The sequence below is a fragment of the Sinohyriopsis cumingii genome, chromosome 6 (genome assembly GCF_028554795.1).
Source record: "Sinohyriopsis cumingii isolate HCF-2022 chromosome 6, ASM2855479v2, whole genome shotgun sequence".
NCBI lineage: Eukaryota > Metazoa > Mollusca > Bivalvia > Unionida > Unionidae > Sinohyriopsis > Sinohyriopsis cumingii.
This window is the reverse complement of record NC_142966.1, coordinates 48,721,554-48,734,957: the sequence shown is the minus strand read 5'-3', so window position 1 is coordinate 48,734,957 and position 13,404 is coordinate 48,721,554. Positions and strand designations below refer to the sequence as shown.

Sequence of the window (13,404 nt, the reverse complement as noted above, 5' to 3'; positions counted from 1 at the left end):
TATTCTTTTAGAAGTATTACACCGACGTTTGTAACTTCCACAAATTCCTTAGATATACTTTGTGAATCAATAGTTTCACGGCCGCTCATTTTGTATATAACCAGCCAATGACAGTCTCTTTAATATCAGAGTATTTTACATCTCTTTCTACCAGTATAAAACGATCAATGTACATATACTATTGAGGCTATGCATGCTGTAAAGCAAATCAATATACAGCAGATCTGCTATAATACATTCATTTCATTCATGGTTTGGCATCCTGAATATATTGATAACTACCATAGACTTGCTATCTGAGTGCATCATCACTGAATCTTTCTGCAGACTAGAGTAGTATGGAAGTAGGACTCTGACCCTTTTAGACACCCTATGGGGAAGTGGACAGCCGCACGAGACTCTGTCCCCCATGACTGGCACGTATATATATAATTGCCATTAAATGGGCATTGACACATAAATCTCCATCTAAGACATTTTAAAGACATGTATATGTTATGCTAAAGCTGTGAGAAAACTACAAATAAAGATTAAATGTAATCTAGAAGTTCCTACATGTTATGCTTGTACCATGAATTTGCCTCATACTGATCCTGTATTGCAAATGTCTATCGCAGTATGCTAGTTCTAGTTAAATTTTGTCATTACTAATGAAAAGGTACTATTTTATTTATTTTGTCATTACTAATGAAAAGGTACTATTTTTTATTTATTTTGTCATTACTAATGAAAAGGTACTATTTTATTTATTTTGTCATTACTAATGAAAAGGTACTATTTTATTTATTTTGTCATTACTAATGAAAAGGTACTATTTTATTTATTTTGTCATTACTAATGAAAAGGTACTATTTTATTTATTTTGTCATTACTAATATTTTATTGACTACATTACTGTATACCACACATCAAATTAAACATTAAATTGTGCCTATTTACGTTAAACTTTATTATTCTTCTGCAGATGTTATATAGGTCAAATTTTCTACTTTAATGTTTAAGAAAAAATTCCCCTTTGAGAACCTCCAGTCACCTTCAACACACATATACAATCTTTTCTATAGGTATTTTTAGACGACACTTCACGGTATGAACTTCTGAATGGGACCTTATACATGTATTGTTCATTTCTCCCCAAATACTGGAAAACCATACAGTAGACATGTCAGATCATTCCTGTTCATATCGACTGGTATAATGTATTGAATCCTATGTACTAAACAATCGGACGATATAGGCATACTTGTACATATGTGTTATGCAAACCACCAAATTAATCTAAAATAAAATATGATTAAATCAAATCTCCACAGTCCTAGGGATCAGGTCGGTCTATAATATAATCCTAAATGGTCTGGTTGTATGGTCTAAACATACACTCAAGATGTTCGAGACTCATCATTGTATTCATTGTAAACTTCCCTCAGTAAACTCTTGAATCATATTAGGATAGACTTCTGTTTTAGATATTTCAAATACAATTTCAATTAGAACACTACTATTTTATAAGGATACAACAATTTACATGATTCGGTTCTGTATTTTATTTCTTCTTGATTGCACAACAACTGATGTTAAGCTTTCTGAATCCTCAAAATGTTGGTGCAGTTTGTTTCTTTCTTTTTCTTTGTTTTTCAGTTTGTGATGGAGGAAACAGGAAAACGTGGAGAAAACGACTATCCTCGCATGGAATACCATGTCACTCTCGCACATTCTGGAACCGGGAATCAAAGAGAGGACCACAAATGTGCAAAAGAGCATGCTTACAATGCGATATCCAGACCTCGACACGTTAATGGCTTTCGTGCTTGGTAAGGGTTCTGTTGTAGCGCTACTGCTATGGATGGTAATATTCATGAAGAATGGTATACAGTCATACTGTTGTGATTGGTAAACTACACCGACGCCATGACGAGTGGTATAACTTCATATCATTATGAAGAATAGTATACAATTAAACTGTTGTATAAATACATAGGTTGCAAGAAGGAGGGTAACAATCCATACCGTTCGAGATGGTAATTTATATAAAGTCACCATAACAATTTGTGCACAAGTTTACATATGGAACGGAAATTGAAATTGAATACAATAGAAGTTAGGGGTCACAATTTATGTTAGGAGGTATGCATAGAGGGTAACTGTGAGATAAATATTAAAACTGATTGTTTTCTTTTTTTATCTTCGTTTGTTAATCTAAATAAATAAAGACGCCATGAATGGTTGTGCAAAATTATATTTATGAAATGGAAAATGGAGTACAGTAGGAGTGGGGGTGTAGATTTTATTTTACATGGGGTGTGCATATTGTGTAACTATGACATATATTAGTACTGATTGGTGTATTCTTTACTTTTCTTCTTATGCTAATCTGAAACCCAGAGTGCTTTACAAAAATTGAAAAAATGTGTACTTATTTTGAATCATCACTTTCTTGCTTTTGTTGTGAGCAAAATAGAATTATAGACGATTTCTTGAAACACATCAATTTAACACTCAACTCATAAGAGACTCAGATTTTAATCTCAAGTGTAGGTTGTCACACATTTATTACATCAATTTCTAATAATAAAGTTTAAGCATTCAGTCTGTCAAAGAATGGCAGTTCATTTTTTAAAAATAAAATACTCTCTTGTTTACACTGACCGTACGCTATTCTGCATGCGTGTTAATTTCCCAATCACCAGACACAGAAAGCCTAATGTAATGCTATATTACAAAAAGATCAATAATCATCAAGTTATATATTGACCCTTAAATCTACAATCATGGACAAAAGTTAAACAAATAATAGAAATATACATAAGAAATAACAATAATAATACTATATATATATATATATATATATATATATATATATATATATATATATATATATATATATATATATATAATTACTAGTACTGACATTTGCTTTACAGCAACACTTTCAACGTTTGTCATTCTTATTATCAAACAAAGTCTCAGTGAATACAATACAACTTTCGAAAATATTAAGTAATACAATGTCTCTAATGAACAAGATATTCATTGCTTCGATTTCACCTTTAAAGTACTCGTTTAAATGGATCACATAAACTAACACAATGTAATGTGTTTCCTTTAGAGATAAAAACAAACATCAACAACATTCACTTGTTGATATACTGTAAAGGTAACCATGATATAATCGTACTGAAATTCTCAACTATTTTGCACACCAATGTCCAGTATGAAGTGAAATTCCGGACATAGGAATGACATATTCCATGTTAAAGGATGAGATTGCTGCCATGTACCAACGAAGTATACCAAAACCCCTAACAGGAAGGAATAATATCGCTCATTGCCCAAATAATGCCTCACAATAAAAAAAAAAAAAACAACCCCACAACAAGTGTATTCTACTATGTCTGGGTTTGACAAAGACAAATTACGAAATTCCCCTTGTAATCCAAAATCCTTTGATAAAGTATCCGATATTTTCTTGTCTTGGACAATTTGCATAATGTCTGGCATTTACTTGTCTTTGGCACAAAACATCAACAATACTAAGATCAAAGTATAAATTAAATTGGAAGTAGATTTAGTGCGTGGTCTGTACTGACAGTAATTCGAATTACGCCATAGAATTCAGTGGTTCCAGCGTCCATTGCTCCTTGACCACCGTTTCCAAATTGTCAGGCATATGAACCAATATCCAGAAAGCCGATAGTCTCATACAACCATGGGAGTAATTCGCCATAGAATTCAGTGGTTCCCTCGTCCCATGCTCCTTGACTACCGTTTCCAAATTGTCAGGCATATTAATCCATATCCTGAAAACTGAGAGTCTCATAAACCAAGGGTGTGTGAAACCATGCTGTTAACATATTTTCGGTAAGAACTGTATTACGGTATGCAAAATGATTTACACTAAGCATTACTAGTTTTGTTACATGTACAGACGTCAAAAGTCGAAGTAAATGCAGAAAATGTCCTGATATATATTTTCTCCGGTCGTTTCGATCTGAAACCGCCATCTCGAACATTTTGCATCTGATCCTAATTAATCAGAAATATTTTCCTTGTTTATACAAGGTTTGAAGAGACTGAGTGTAGAACCATTATAACAAAGAGACTGGATGTATTTGTAGACACATTAATGTGACGATATTGAGCAATTTGTGTTATAGAAACATTATAGTGAAGAGACTGAGTGCACTTATAGAAATATTATAGAAACAAAACTGGTTGTTTTTATGGAAACATTAGGGGAAAGTTACTGGGTGTATTTATTGAAACATTATAGGAAAGTGATTTGGTGTATTTATAGAAACATAGGAAAGAGACTGGGTGTATTTATAGAAACATAGGAAAGAGACTGGGTGTATTTATAGAAACATAGGAAAGAGACTGGGTGTATTAATAGAAACATAGGAAAGAGACTGGGTGTATTCATAGAAACATAGGAAAGAGACTGAGTATCATTATATTATACATTACAATAGCATATTTTATTAGTAGCAATAGTGAAAAACAAACGAAGAAAAAATATATGAATTGTTGGGAAGATGAAACATATTTGAAAAGAAAATGATTTTAAAATTAAATTTTTGATACAGTAACTAACAAAGAGCTAATTTACAAACGAAAGAAACGTATAAAATCACACGACTGATATGTAAAACTTCAGTTAACATATATGAAATATCATCCTTTACTTATTTTAAAATCCTTTCTTTCATAGACTTGCGACATTTTCACATAAAAATATGTTATTCAAATGAAAAGTGTTCGGAATACAATAATAAGATACTGAAAGAAGTCATGGGTCTAAAATCAGCTAGTTAAAAGTTCACATTAAGAATGAGCTACACAGAATTATTACCGTCTCTGATTACTAAATGGCCATACATGGAAATATCGCAAGATATCCTTTATCTGTGGGACTTTTTTTCAAACAGGGAATAATATTATACTGAGAAATTTTACCTAGTCAATTTAAGAAATTAATTCAAGAAGGGATAATTTCCCGAGAATATGGTTCATTATGACATCTGCAGTACTAATTGTTTTAAAAAGATTGTGTCGGAATTACAGACTGTCACAAGGATTCTTATATATTCCACTCTATAGAGTTGGGGCGGTAACAAATTAAAAATATAATGAATATTATTTATCCTTCATATAACTTATCCTTTATCTGAAATGCTTAATAAAGGTTTCTTCTCTCACTTCAACATAACTATAATAAATTTAGAATTTGCATGCGCTAGCGAAAATACAGTATTTACCCTCAGCTGATGCCTTCAGTAACCTTCAACTTTCTAATCTAATTATAATATTCGCACACCCTTCCTTTTGCTTTTACACCCACCCCCGATTTTAAAAACAAAAAGCATCAAGGATATGTAAAATGCAGAAAGCATTTCGTTAAATGATTTAGGTGTTCTGACCTGATTGTTGCACTGGGTCCCAGATAGTGTTAATTTGACGTTTCTAATCAAAGGAGAGTTTCTTTAGTACCATGGTTAGTTACCATATTTTCATGGACGAGTGTATGTTTTCAAGCAACATATATGATGCACTTCGCTGACCTTTATAACCTCAGTAATTTTATAATGTTTCGAGTTACATCTCTTTGAACACACACACACACACACACACACACACACACACACACACACATATATATATATATATATATATATATATATATATATATATATATATATATATATATATATATATACAAAGAGTTTTTCTACTTATTTGTTCAACTTTGTTTTAGAAATATTAAAAAATAGAAATTTTAATTATTGGATCCAGACTAAACAGTGATTGCTGAAATGGACTTTTCTAAAAAGCAGTAAAAAGACAGTGAACAGTCTGTCTGCATATTTGCATCGCGAACTTCCGCTTGCTTTGGAACGACAATGAGTCTACAGTGTTATACCCCTTGGTGACAATCAGTTTAGTAATTATAAACCAATGAACGAAATTACTACGTTTCGTGCTTGTTATATCTTTGATATTTTTCGTTTCTAAAATTGGCGTGTGGGTACAAACAAACGGGCAAATACAATAGCAAACTGTACGGCGATCACATTTTATATTATTAAGTAATTTTGCAAACAGATTTCCAATGATTAATTCTATAATATATATACAATAATAAATAGTAAATATGTCATCAAAAATGAAAGGGATGCTAAAGGTTGTTTCACACTCATACTTTTTTCTCATTGGTTCTCATGCCTTGATACATACATACATACATACATACATACATACATACATACATACATACATACACACACACATACATACATACATACATACATACTCTTTATATGTATCAATCCTCGCACAATTGATACACTCACAGACATGGATGACAGCTGCAGTTTGATAGGCAATTAAGGCCTGTGTATACTTAAGAAATACGTTATAGGATAACCAACGAAGTAAACAAATTCGTAGAAAAATAATTTATCTAATTGCATGGCTAAGTCGATTTTATAACAAACCATCAGAGCCATAAGTGGAAGCTGTTGACGATCTCCACGCTCAATTACGAGAATACGTGAACCTCCATTTGTGTTGTCTGGAATAGCTCGTTATGTGATTCGGTCAGCACATAATTTTTCAGTCTTATGATTTTTGCAATGTGCAATATATAGCTCTTTGTTGAGCTTCCTATTAGCTAAAGACGAAAGATGGTGTATATGATTTATTATACCATAACCTTTTGCTGGCATCAGTTCTATAGAATATCTGACTTTTTATTAACTCCAGTTGTAAGATTGACGTTATAGTGAAATAAATTGCGCAACATATCTCAATACAAAAGATAATCCTAAATGTTTCATCTGAGGCTGATTAGATGTAGAATCAACGCATTTAAAACATATTTTTATAAGTGGAATCATTTTGAATGAAATTTTTCAGGAATTCAAATAAAACAGTATTATCTCAGACTGTGTGTAGAAATATTTGCTAAAAAACTGAAGATGACATTAGCGATGTTATTAAACACAGTGGACAATGTGGAGTGAAAGGCATTTCTTGAAATTTTCAGTGTATATAAGTTCGTATCGCATTGTGAATATATTTTATATAATCTTATATCTAAAATATTGCGACAGGGTATATTCATACAACATCAGAAGTAAAATCAGCTGCCATCAATTACTCATACTGTATTCTGTGCACAAATAATAGACAGATGGGGAGCTACGTTTTTGTTCCTCTGACAATATTTACCTCTTGATTAATTTGGACGCTAGTACTGCTAGGTGCCAAGGTGTAGACGTGGACCATTTCTCAACCAGCAGCCTATCACGTAGATGCATGGCTCGGCAGAAACAAATGTAGCTTCTGAGGTAGTCGTCCTTTTCCAAATAGCACAGGCCCAGTACATTTAGCGCCACCTCGCGGAATTCCATATGTGGGTCAAATGATTCCTGGGTGGAGATCCTAATCAAGTTAATGAAGGCACCTTGAGCATTTGCTTCATCGCCAAGTTCTGTGTGACATTTGTACAGCAGGTAGTACCTCAACATATCAGGGTCAACGTAGGCGTCTGAACCTCTCCAGTCAAATTCTGGTGTGTGGAAGAATTCATATTTGATAATATCTGGAACAATTCCCATCTCCTCCTTGGTATACCTCACATCTAGTGATATGCATTGTTGTACATAGTTGTCTCTGCTAAGTCTTGCAATAGCAGCATCAACATCATCAGAGTCTTTATTTGCGAAGTTGTACTTTTGACCAACGGTATTCCGATGATGACATTTCCTACCTATACCAAAAAGAGGCCGTAAACTTATTGAGTTCAGTGTTTCGATTGCTTTGTTTTTTTTTTCCAAGTACATGGAGCACCCCTGCAAATTTAACTTTTCCCGCCATCCTATCTGTGCCACTGTTATTAGATGCAATGAAACTCAACGGCCGACAGAATTCATACTTCCTTTTATTCGGCATTCCTGTATTCATGATCTCGGCTATTCTGACATATGCAAGTGTAGCTTTCATTATTTTAGAGACACTTTTTGTTAATAAGCTGTGTCTTGTCATATCAGGTATGTTTATCAGTGACAAAATATGGAGTATGTATTTCATAGATACATTCGAACCGAGATACTTGCGACAAAATTGGCACATGAGGTTAAACATCTCCAGACCACTCCAGGATTCTCCAAGGTTCTGTCTCAGGCCCGGATTCTTCATAATATAAAGTTGATGCAGGAAGGAGGGAAACGTAAGAACACGCTCAGCTCCCTGAGACAGAAAATTATTTAGGATACGGGACAAAAGGGCTGCCGTAAAAGGATTTATTTTTCCGTCAAACAGATTGTTTTCCGGAATGAAGTAAGCAGGAAGATTCTGACTCTCTACACAGGACTTCAGAAAGTAGAGAGCTTCCATTACCCCGATCTAATACGTGCGATCGGCTCCATTCCCTGGTATGGTGAAGTTCTACCTGCCACAGAGCTACAGTTTTCATTGTGTACGACGTTAGTACATCTTGCAAATCGGGGAAAATTTCTTTAAGATCTTTTGCCATAATTTTAAGTAAAATGCAGAAGTGTTTTTGTGTCATGTTAAATAGCTGTAAAATAGATCTTTCGTGTACAGCGAAAGAGATACACCATTCCATGTGAGAGTAGGGACTTCCCCTGAACCCCTTGGGTACGTTATGGCATCCTGACTGTACAACGGCTGTCACGATGGTTTGTGGCGGCCATCCGTTTTTCCCACATCTGTCCATCCAGTGTGAAGCTTGAACGGGCCAATCTGGGTGGTGTAATGCATATACTAAATCAATCGGATTACCTCTGAACAGAATCGGCTGTGATGGCCCAGATATGTGCTGAAATTGCATATATAATGGAGAAAGCTTCATCATGATATGCTGTTGAAACTGAATAAAGGCAGAACTTGACAAATAGAAGTTTTGTTCTGAATATGGCCCTACCATTGAAATCATTGCCTGCGTGATAACGTCACCCATTTTACCGTGATGACCCACTCGTAACCACGTGTATCCGGGATGGACGTCCCTGTCCTCTGTATAAAGTACTGCATGTTCAGGGCTGGGTGGATCAATATGTCGGCCGTTCACTGTTATAAACTTCAAAACAAACATAATGTCGGTGTCACCGTGTCCATCCTGCGCAGTTCCCTCGGCTTTACCGCCCAATAGGATATTTCCCGCATCTTCATTTTCCAATGCGCCCATTACATCCATGTGCATTATAATACTTATTCTGAAGTCTGTCATGCGTCTATTGAATCCCATGGAATCCAGCATTGCAGAAATAAAGACTGAAAGACGACCAGTATTTGCCATCTTAAAACAGGGTTTGAGTCTGTCAGAACAAGGAAAGACTAACTGACGTGTCCTGTTTACCTAAACTGTGATATACTATGCTAAATACACATTCGAGACAACTATGTTGCGGGGCACCAAATGGGGTAGTGGTTATAGTCAAATAAGACATCACTTTAAACTGTCACACTGCAGTCATCGTAGCGATATGACTGAAAAATTGCTAAAGCTACGTTAAAATCCAAATCACACACACACACACACACACACACACACACATGTGTATTCATATACTTGTGAGGACCTTGACATATGACTACATTTCGAGGACCATAAGAAGGAATGAAAGTATGTTAGAAATTTGAAAGTAAGCTTAAATGTAAGCCGGGCAGCATCTGTATCACTTAATTTTTGCCGTATACTTCTTGAAACATTACTCTTACTTTACCATCTTTGTGAGGACGTTATTGTGAGGACTAATTACACACAATCAAAGTCTACCGCCATCCTGAGAACCTGATTAATTTAATTGCACCTGTCCTGCAAAAACATGAGAAGATGTTTATTTAAAAACTTCGGAACTAATTTATCTGCAGTTAAAACTATATACAGACAGATACACGAGCTTAAATGTTCAAATCTTATTAAAATATAAGTTTAAATTAATTTGCCAAAAACAAAACCTCAGGCATTGTTTTGCAACTTTTTACCTATTTTATTGACACAATCAAAATTTAGCATCTAGTCGGTAAATGTGAAATAGCATTATAGCAAAAATATACATCAAGTTTAGATAGTGCAAAACAAAACCTTAAGAATTTAAAACATATCTAAATTGTCAATTTATCTATTAAAATAAAAAATGTGATTTAAAAAATGTAGGTTGACACCAAAGCAACACAAATGTCATAAGTTAGATTGCCCAATGCAAATTCACTGGAACTGAGGTTGCCTTTTGGAAATCTGCGCTTGACTCATTAGACAATATCTCACAACTAAAGTCTAAATATTAGGCAGAATAAAATGGGAAGTTAAAGAAATTCCGTTCCATTCGTTTAAAAGATAAGTTGTATTTTGTTTATGCCTTAAAATTATATGCCCATAATTAAAGTTAGCAAAAAGATGTCAGTAAATAAAAAATGAAGATAAATATGTACGCGAGAATGAAAGGAAGGGTTAGAATGCATATATATATATATATATATATATATATATATATATATATATATATATATATATGCATGCATGCATGTGTATATAAATAAATAAATATATTATGGTTTTGAAATATTTAGAATTAAAAGAGTATAGATAGTAAAGGGGGGAGGGTAGGTAAAATGCACTGAATTGAAACATTAAAAAAAATTTCTAAAGGGTTCATCTGATTTGCTTTTGGAACCGTTATTAAATTCACTTTACTACACCTAAACATGCTACCAGATCAACATGCACAGTAATGAATGCTAGACTTTATGGAATAATATTTTGTTCTTAAAACTAAATGATTTGAGAACACTGACTTATCCATTTGCTTGACAATAATCATCTAGTCACCATGACGTCGGCGACATGCATTTAAACTCTCTCTGACTAGCTGACTTTTGAGAAGGAGTTACCTACACTTATTTTAATTTGTTTACTTCTTTTTAAAACAATAAAGAATTATCAGCATTCTGTAATTGTCACGTAAACAAACAAACATACAATAGATGATAAACACCGATTGGGTTGCAAGTGTTTAGGCTGACTCATTAGGTATTTAAAGAAATAGAAATGGTTATTATAATTATGGATACGTGCTTTATTAAGCATGCCTGGAAAAAAAATCTCACACGAGTTAGATTAATAACATGTACAAGTATTACCTAATTACTATAAAATAGGCGACAGGCATCAATATAATCTTTGAGAGGAAGATTGTTTAGAGTCGGGAATCTTGGCATGTAATGCAGCCCGCAATCTTTCCATGGTTGTGTTAGGTCTTGAAGTCCGCGTATCACGATATGTATACATCTTTCATTAAAAGAAAAAGAGGATTGTCGAACTTCCTTTTAATAAAAAATGTATACGAGTGGTTTATAATGGATACAGCGTACATAATGTACATATATTATATTTATATCACATGCAAATACATGTGTTTGCACTTTGAATGAAGTTTAAGATTTACTACAGGACACTGCTTATAGACCGAGCGAATGAACTACTCTCATCCCTACTAAGTGCATCCACTAAGAAATGCCGTATATGTTTTTTGTTGCTATCTAAAATCACCTTCGCAATTTTATAAGTTGATTGTTTTCTTTTTGAGTTTCTACTTTTTACATTGACAAAATCAATATAAAATATATTTATGATTTAAAATTGAAAGATGGTGTTAATGATGAAAGTAGAGCACTGCAAACACACGATTAGCTGAATCATCGACCTGAACGATCACCCCTTTACGGACCAGCGCATGGAAATTAGTGTGGAATATAAATCAAGCGAAATGATGAACAAACAAGAGGAAATTACAATATTTTAATATATTTACAGCTGATCTAAATCATTATTCTGCTTTAATAGCAGTACTAACGACCATAAACTCTCTCTCTCTCTCTCTCTCTCTCTCTCTCTCTCTCTCTCTCTCTCTCCCTTTGGTAGGCTTGAATTGACTTTTACCATAATTCATAAGCCCAGAGGCATCTTCGGATGACAAAAACGAAAATCCTCCTGTTAGCTCGTCTTTTCATAATTTTTTGCACGTATCTTGCTAATATGGTCCAGAGAGAGAGATAGAGAGAGAGACAGAGAGAGACAGACAGAGAGAGAGGGTGGTGGTGCAGGTGGTGGACATTTTCATATTTAATTAATAATAATCGATTTTTGAACATTAGAATAGGTTCAAGAAACAACAATTAAACATTAGATACACAACAATATAGACTAGTGGTTAGTGCGTCCGCGTCGAATGCGGGAGGTCACGGGTTCGATCTCCGGCCGAATCATACTAAAGACTAATAAAAATGGTACTGCTGCCTCGCTAAGCGCTCATCATTAAGAGGTTAGTGTTGGGACTGGTCGGCCTGGTGTCAGGATAATATGACTGGCGGGGGACATCGTGCTACATGTCTGCAGCATGGTTCTCCAGTGCAGGACATCACTATAAACTGCCACACTACAGATATCGTAGGAATATGACTGAAAACTTGCTAAGGCTACGTTAAAAATTCAGATCACAAACACACATCTTAGTACATGTATGAGTAGCACGTAACCAAGAAATTTAGCGTATAATGTGGACAGGGTTTGTAACTTTCTATCTTTGATTATGTAAATCCCAAGGCAAGTGCACACATATCATTACAACGAACCACATTCTTGTATGTTACTTGGTTTAAGAAAGGATTGCAATGAAATTGTGTACTCATTTAGAAAACGGGGATTATTATTAATTTTATCGTTATTTTCATGCGTCACTAGTGATTAATAAGTGGACAGAGGCAAAGGCGCCGTTGCAAGAATGCTTATATATGCATATTATTGCTTCATGGGCGGATCACAAATTGATATGCCAACAGTAATGGTATATCAAATTGCTGTGTACCAACACTATAAATGCCATGTTAATTCTATATATATGACAAAATAAAATATCAATATATAATACCTGTTGTCAAAACTTGCTTCAAACATTCGTGTTATGTCATGGATTACAAAATGGAAATTATACACTTTAACAGGGATAGACTGATTATAGAAAAAATGGACCATTATGTGAAAGAAGATTGCGATATATGTAATCATACACCAAGGTGATGGTATATGTACTTTGGGGAGATCGCAAAATATGAAAATTGCAAATCACAAAGAATTACTAACTCTTAATTGTTTGCCTTTCCCACGTGATAATGCCCGAGACTAATATGCACTTCTTCCTGGCATGAGGGAGGTAGATTCTGAAAGACGTAATAACAATAATACGAGTGTTTATTATATTCTGCATCAAACTGATGACTTGTGCTAGTAACTGAGATTTACAACTATAACAATTGTACGAGATAGGTGAGGGGGAGAGCATACAATTAAATTCAGTTATTTGTAATTTCTACTTTTTGAACATC

The 13,404-nt window shown here is 34.1% G+C and overlaps 1 pseudogene; it reads right to left on the bottom strand.

The window, feature by feature from the left end:
• Positions 1-6,441: 6,441 nt before the first annotated feature.
• On the bottom strand, positions 6,442-9,342 carry LOC149796890 (uncharacterized; annotated as a pseudogene).
• Positions 9,343-13,404: the final 4,062 nt, after the last annotated feature.